The sequence below is a fragment of the Canis lupus genome, chromosome 21, assembly GCF_003254725.2.
Source record: "Canis lupus dingo isolate Sandy chromosome 21, ASM325472v2, whole genome shotgun sequence".
NCBI classification, from domain to species: domain Eukaryota; kingdom Metazoa; phylum Chordata; class Mammalia; order Carnivora; family Canidae; genus Canis; species Canis lupus.
This window is the reverse complement of record NC_064263.1, coordinates 24545883-24554435: the sequence shown is the minus strand read 5'-3', so window position 1 is coordinate 24554435 and position 8553 is coordinate 24545883.

The following is an 8553-nucleotide window of genomic DNA, read 5'->3' as shown; positions in this document are numbered from 1 at the left end:
GAACTTGAATATAGTTTATCTTAACTTTAAATCCATTTTTTTCTACCTGTTGTATATGCCTAAATTGTGAAAATAAAGTATTCATTGAATATTACTGGGTATCTACACTATTTTAGGGACTATATTTATATATTTAATCCAAACACTCTTAAAAAGGAAATGGCATTATTTTGTTTTATAGATAAGGAAACTGAGGCTTGAGAAATTAAGTACCAGACCTTTGTTTTGGACCTTGCTTAGTCTGTCTCCAAGACTGTGCTCCTTCCACTACCCCACATGGTCACGAGACCTCTGGGACTAGAACAGTTCCGTTTTAGGAGTGATTTGTGATAAGGTCAGGTAGACCCAAAGGGACATATTCCAGAGCTCAGAAATATTGGATCCGAGGAGGTCTGGGGGGGGCCTCTAAGAAGTCAGATGAAGAAGACAGGATGAAGGAGGATATGGCTGAGTTCACACAGCAGGTATGTCTGTGAGTTCCGATTCCAGGACTCATTCTTCTCCACTGCCATCACATCCATAAGCCCTTTTTCATAAGGTCTCCAGAGTTGATATCCTGATTGTAATGGATGCATTGACTCTTGATAGCTACTCTGAAATCCAGATCCAAATGGAAGGACAGAGGTAGCTCTCAGGTGCCGCAAAGCCTTGTCTACTGTGAACAGACTATCCCTAGTGTTAGCAGACAAAGTGTTTTTTTCCTTTTGGGTTGAGGAGTGCATTCTGGATAAGGAATGGCGGACAACCTATATCTGCTACTGTAAAGGCCCAGGCAAGCTAGACTTTGTTTCTTGGCTTTCAGATGCCCCCTTGTGACTTCTTGTGAGAAGTGCCTCTATTTCTCAGATCTGGAAAGCTGGTGGTGGCATCCGCTAGTGAGCATACACCGGGTGCCAGGCACAGTCCTCACAATAGCCTTGCAGAGTAAAGGTTGAACGCATCTCTTTGTGGATATATTTTATATTTTTGTTCCTAATTTGTTTCTCACTTTGAAATAATTTTACACTTGAGAAAAGTTGCAAGGATATGATAACTATATTTAACATTTAGAGACTGTCCGGTTTTCCAAATGGCTACACCATTTTATGTTCTCAGCAGCAGTGCGTAAGGGTTCTGATTTCTCCATGTCCTTGCCAACCCTTGGTTTCTCTGTCTTTTTTTATTATAATCAGGTGATGTTAATTAAATGGTGTCCACCAGGTTTCTCCATGGCAAAGTTAGTATTTTGTGGAGAGCTAGTTTGAGACTATATAAATATCCTGTTCCTCATTAAACTTGCATCATGTAGTGTCAGCATTTGTTGATAATTTCTATCTGAGTCAGTTATTACTACTCTGTCAAATGGTGATTTTATAATTCCATCATTCTTTTTATATTTATAATTGGCTTTTCTACTCTAGAACTTTCCCTTCTCTCCCACTTATTTAATTATTAACTCACTCGTTTATCATGGATATATTATTAGTATAGACTACACATGGATTCATATTTTATTCTATGGATTATAATCCATTATTGCTATTATTTATTTTAGTGTTTAATTTGTCCCAGTTGGACCAGTGGCAGCTCCTTCAAGCTGGATCCTATGTCCTTTTGACATGTTAGTATCATTCTTCTATTGCTTCTATATTTTCTGATACAAGATATTCAAGCTTCATCTTATACTTTCCACTCCAGTCTTGGAATCAGTCATTTGTCTAGATAGCTCTGGTTCCTTTTCATGGAACATAATGGCATTTGGAAATTAAGATCTGGGCATCATATTTATATTCTTGCCTATTAGGGTATTATTGCTTCTAGGCCCTATCAGTGGACATCTCTGTCTCTACATCCCTCATTCTGTATGTACATTAAAGATCATGAGTTCATACTGATGTCACCTAATTCCAATCCAACTCCACTGGGATTATTCTAGCCCTCTGCGTATAAACCTTCTTCCGATAGTGAGAAACTTGGCCATCATAATTCTCAATATTTCACTTGCTCAATACCTCTGTGAATAAACAGTCTGGCAACTGCACGGCCCATCTCCCCTTTCACCCCAGCCCCAGCACATGTGGTGTCCCTCAGATAGAGTCTCCTTGTTCCCATGTTTACCTCAGCCAGTCCTAGGCTGAATAAGCCCTTCCCCCAACCCTCTGGGTTTAATTTAACATCTTTTATCTGGTAATACGAGTAAAAAGACCAATATACACATGAAAAGATATGCAATTCTATAGTTAAATGCAAATTAAAATCCACAAGAAAGCTCAGAAATGCAAAAAATAAAAAATAATACCATATTTTCACTTTACAAATAGGAAACTGTGGCTAAGAAATCATTGTTTAAGGTCATAAAACTAGTAGCTAATGGATAGGATTTGGAACTTGGTCTCTGACTCTACTGCCTCAATGCTAAGGAAGCATTTCTTTGTGACATATGCTTTTGTATAATTGTATTTAGTATTTTTAAACCTACCTTGTGGTGGAGTTTATGTTAACAATCTCATTTATTCAAGGAAACAGATTTGGAGCCATTAAGTAAACTTGCTTCAGGTCACACAAATGGGAAGTGAGCACAGCACCATCAATATAGTTGCTTTCTGACCACTCAACTTCTTTTTTTTTTAACTTCATTTAAAAAAACTTTTGGTGCAATATTAAAAAGCAATACAGGGGCAGCCCGGGTGGCTCAGCGGTTTAGCGCCGCCTTCAGTCCAGGGCGAGATCCTGGAGACCCGGGATCGAGTCCCACGTCGGGCTCCCTGCATGGAGCCTGCTTCTCCCTCTGCCTGTGTCTCTGCCTCTCTGTGTGTCTCTCGTGAATAAATAAATAAAATCTTTAAAAAAATAAATAAACTTAAAAAAAAAAATAAAAAGCAATACAGCCAGCTAGAGTGACAACCAACAGCAAGAAAGGAGAGAGTTAGGGAAGACACAGGGACCCATTCCAGCTGCTCCCAGGGGCTAGAGGCCAGGGACAAAACTGGTTGGGGCATGGGTGATGGGGGAGAGAGGAAAGGCCACCCACCAAAATAAACAGAACATTTATATAAGAAACACCAGGCTGAACTGAAAAAAGGATCTAGGGAAGATGGGAAGCCCCCATTTTTTCCCCCAAAATGTCCTAGATTGGGGAGGTTTGGCTTCCTGGAGTGAAATGAGCCAGAGCCCTGTCCCACCTCACACTCCATACTCTGGAGTACAGGATGTGCTAGAGGCTAAATGTGTGTATGCTAGGGAAACACAGGGAAGACGGGTAGGGAGGAATGCCCCTCACTGGAATCTGTCATGAGGGCTGAGAGTGTCCCCATCCAACTCCTGGACTCTGGGGGTCTTGGGTGAGATGGGGGCTGAAATGGGTTGGGGCAGAGAGGAGTCTGGACGCTCAGCCTAGAAAACCACCGAGGTCATCATCCTCATAGTGGCCTTGCTGTGGCACCTTGATGTAGTGCTTGTAGATATTCAGGGCTGGACCCAGGTGGATGCACAAGCCAGTCAGCACATCATTGTGCTGCGTGAGCAACAAAGACTTGTCACTGATTTCCTGCTCTTGGGATGCTGCTGGCCTAGATGAAATCATGTCCATCACTTCTACTCCACAGGGTCAGCTGGCTTCTTTTTGTGCACAAAAGGATAGCCAAAGGGGATTCCATTGGCCCCAGGTAGGGCTGGTTTTCCTGGCTGACCACTCAACTTATCCAAAACCTGCATTTTACTTCTTAGCTCTTTAATTGATTTCTGTGGCCTTTGGCCCAACTCCAGAAGTGTGTTTTAACTCCTCCAAATATACCTAAAGTAGGCCTCAAAACAAATAATATGAAATAGTTACTTTAAAGCAAGTCCTCCTACTGTAATAGTGTGGCTTCAGAGAACCCAGGAAAGTTCTTAAACATCATAGTCACTAGTATCTGAAATGCTATCATGAAACCCAATGTTTTCATCCACAATTAGAGATGAGGTTTAAAATGTAGCACTCCGGGACACCTGCACCCCAATGTTTATAGCAGCAATGTCCACAATAGCCAAACTGTGGAAGGAGCCTCAGTGTCCATTGAAAGATGAATGGATAAAGAAGATGTGGTTTATGTATACAATGGAATATTACTCAGCCATTAGAAACAACAAATACCCACCATTTGCTTCGACCTGGATGGAACTGGAGGGTATTATGCTGAGTGAAATGAGTCAATCGGAGAAGGACAAACATTATATGGTCTCATTCATTTGGGGAATATAAATAATAGTGAAAGGGAATAGAAGGGAAGGGAAAAGAAATGAGTAGGAAATATCGGAAAGGGAGACAGAACATGAAGATTCCTAACTCTAGGAAACGAACTAGGGGTGGTGGAAGGGGAGGAGGGCAGGGAGTGGGGGTGACTGGGTGGCAGGCACTGAGGGGGGCACTTGACAGGATGAGCACTGGGTGTTATTCTCTATGTTGGCAAATTGAACACCAATAAAAAATATATTTATTATTAAAAAAATAATAAAATGTAGCACTCTTTGGGGCACCTGGGTGCCTCAGTCAGTTAAGCTTCTGTCTTTAGCTCAGGTCATGATCCCAGGGTTCTGGGATCAAGTCCCACATCAGGCTCCCTGCTCTACAGGGAGCCTACATCTCCCTCTCCCTGCTATTCCCCTCGCTTGTGCATGCGCTCTCTTTCTCTCTCTCTCTCAAATAAACTAAAAAAATTTTTTAAATTAAATTTTTTAAAACCACACTTACATTTGAGAGTAAAGGAGTAGTACTTAGAAAAGATACTCCTGAAGGAGGAAGAGGAGGAGGAGAAAAAGAAAGGTTATAGTGTGGCACTGGCCCAGGGAAACACAAGTGGAACAATAGTCCCAGATATAAATCCATATATATTTGGAAACTTTATATGAAACACAGTAATCAATACAGATTGGTGGGGAAACAAAGGACTATTAAATTGGTTCTGGGATTCCTAAAGGGGAAAGGTCCTCCAGGACAAGGAATTAGGGGGTGGTCCTGCACTCCAAGAGAAGACCCAGGCCCAGGCTGAGCGAGTATTTGGCGCCGACACCTTGGGCACTGGACTCCCCTTCCAGCTCTGAAAGAAGGGTTCAGGGCAAAGGGGAGAAAACAGAAGAGGTTGTGATTTGGTTGAAGGTGCCTGGTTTAGTGCTGTAATTGGCTTATTTTATATATATATATATTTCTTGGAGTAAACATTTTAAATAAAACGACATCATTGTTTACTCTGAAAAAAATATTGGTTCTGGGACAATAGGATATCAAAAAGAAGAAAATGATATTACCTTGTACCATATACAAAAACAATTCTAGGTGGATTAAAGGTTTAAGAGTGAAATGGACTTAGAAGAAAATATAGGTGAAAATCTTTATTACCCTCCACAGAGAGTATTTCTTAAACTAGACACAAAAAGTATAACCAAAAAGAAAAAGATTGGTAAGTTCTACCCCATTAAAAAAAAAAAAAGGTTAAAACACAAGCTCTGAAGTGAAAGGGTTTGTATTTTATATATTTTCAACAAAGAAACATAAAACATGAAGAGTCAACAACAACAAAAAGAGCCCAATAGGGACATCCACATGCAGAAGAATGTAACTAGACCACTCTCTTGCACCATACACAAAGATAAACTCAAAATGGATGAAAGATCTAAATGTGAGACAAGATTCCATCAAAATCCTAGAGGAGAACACAGGCAACACCCTTTTTGAACTCGGCCACAGTAACTTCTTGCAAGATACATCCACGAAGGCAAAAGAAACAAAAGCAAAAATGAACTATTGGGACTTCATCAAGATAAGAAGCTTTTGCACAGCAAAGGATACAGTCAACAAAACTAAAAGACAACCTACAGAATGGGAGAAGATACTTGCAAATGACGTATCAGATAAAGGGCTAGTTTCCAAGATCTATAAAGAACTTATTAAACTCAACACCAAAGAAACAAACAATCCAATCATGAAATGGGCAAAAGACATGAACAGAAATCTCACAGAGGAAGACATAGACATGGCCAACACGCACATGAGAAAATGCTCCGCATCACTTGCCATCAGGGAAATACAAATCAAAACCACAATGAGATCCCACCTCACACCAGTGAGAATGGGGAAAATTAACAAGGCAGGAAACCTCAAATGTTGGAGAGGATGTGGAGAAAAGGGAACCCTCTTGCACTGTTGGTGGGAATGTGAACTGGTGCAGCCACTCTAGAAAACTGTGTGGAGGTTCCTCAAAGAGTTAAAAATAGACCTGCCCTACAACCCAGCAATTGCACTGTTGGGGATTTACTCCAAAGACACAGATGCAGTGAAACGCCAGGACACCTGCACCCCGATGTTTCTAGCAGCAATGTCCACAATAGCCAAACTGTGGAAGGAGCCTCAGTGTCCATCAAAAGATGAATGGATAAAGAAGATGTGGTTGGGCAGCCCCGGTGGCGCAGCGGTTTAGCGCCGCCTGCAGCCCAGGGTGTGATCCTGGAGACTCGGGACCGAGTCCCATATCAGGCTCCCTGCATGGAGCCTGCTTCTCCCTCTGCCTGTGTCTCTGCCTCTCTCTCTCTAGCTGTGTCTCTATGAATAAATAAATAAAATCTTAAAAAAAAAAAGATGTGGTTTATGTATACAATGGAATATTACTCAGCCATTAGAAATGACAAATACCCACCAGTTGCTTCAACGTGGATGGAACTGGAGGGTATTATGCTGAGTGAAGTAAGTCAATCGGAGAAGGACAAACATTATATGGTCTCATTCATTTGGGGAATATAAATAATAGTGAAAGGGAATAGAAGGGAAGGGAGAAGAAATGGGTAGGAAATATCAGAAAGGGAGACAGAACATGGAAGACTCCTAACTCTGGGAAACAAACTAGGGGTAGTGGAAGGGGAGGAGGGTGGGGGGTGGGGGTGACTGGGTGGCAGGCACTGAGGGGGGCACTTGACAGGATGAGCACTGGGTGTTATTCTCTATGTTGGCAAATTGAACACCAATAAAAAATAAATTTATTATTAAAAAAAAAGAGCCCAATAGTAAAATGGGCAAAAGACACAAATAGGCATTTCATGATAAAAAACAAATGGGCAATAAACATGAAAAGATGCTCAATTAAAAAAATGCAAATCAAATCTACAACGAGATGCAATTCACATCTGTCTTGGCAGACATTTAAAAAATTGACATCAGGGGTGCCTGGCTGGTTCAGTGGGTACAGCATGCAACTCTTGATCTCAGGGTTGTGAGTTTAAGCCCCACATTGGGCATGGAGCATAGTTAAAATAAGATATATACACGCTCATGTATATATCATATATATATATATATCACATGTGATATATATGTGTGAGATATATATAGATATATATATATATATATACACACACACACACATGAGCTTTAAAAGAAAATTTAAAACGACATCAAGAATTGGTGAGGATGTGAAACAAAAAGGAGCTCTCAGACATTGCTATTTTGCCAGTGTAAATTAGAATAACCACATCAGAAAACTGACATTACCTTGCAAAATTGATGCATATACCCAAATGTTCAGCATCAACAGAGAATGCTATACAGCCTCTGTGTAAATAAATCACACAAATACATACCATTTGCATAAATGATTCCATTTATTTAAAGTTCAAAAACATGAAAAGATAAATGTTGGGAATATATGCAGTGGTGTGCTGAAGCTGGTTCTAACAGCTTGAGAGAACTTGGCAAATGCTACAAATCAGGGCTATTTTTTTTCCTTCTGGTAAGCTGGTTGTTAAATATTTACAGGTATATGACAGGATATGCATAGCAATGAAACAATAAAAGCAAGAGAATACTAAACAGGTAGAGAGGGGCACACAGGGGCAACATGCCTTCAATAAGGAATGTTCTAATGCTGATGCTCTTTTGTGCATACAAACTTATTCATAAGAAAAACAAAATAATGAGTTAGCTTGGTCGAAGCCAGAGTCAGTGGTGTGTGTGGTTTGGCGGGTCTGAGGAGAGGTAGCCGCAGAGGTGAATGTGAGACAGTGGTTAGCTGGGGCAATTATAAGCATGTTCTTCATTCTTAAGCATTCTGACAAGCAAGGAGCAAGGGGGGTTGTTGTACCCTGGGGTGAGAGATTAGGGTAGATAGAGCGGGAGCAGATCAATGATTGGCTGTGTGCCAGGGTAAGCAGTTTGGATTAATTTTGAGCAACGTGGAGTATAGTCTTGGCAGGGTAGAGACAAGGTAGGCAGCACAGTGAGGAAGTTAGAGTGGCTTCGCTGAAAGGTGAAAGGCAAAGCAGGACCATGGCTCTGAGGAGGAAGAGCAGAGGAGGGGCTTGTGAGGTACCTAGGAGTTTGTAAAATGGACTGAGCTTGGTGACTTAATGGATGTGAGATGTGGAAAACGGTGCTTCTGCCCTCTAGGGAGGGAGAAGGGCAGAATTCTCCCCTCTAAGGAGAGCAGAATTCCCCACTCTTCAAGGGCAGGCCACAAAATGGCTTCCTTCCAAGAGGTACAATCCAGAAAGGAGGAAACAAAAGTAATTTGTGGTCAGTGGAGAGAAACCTGACAAACACAACTTCAGCAG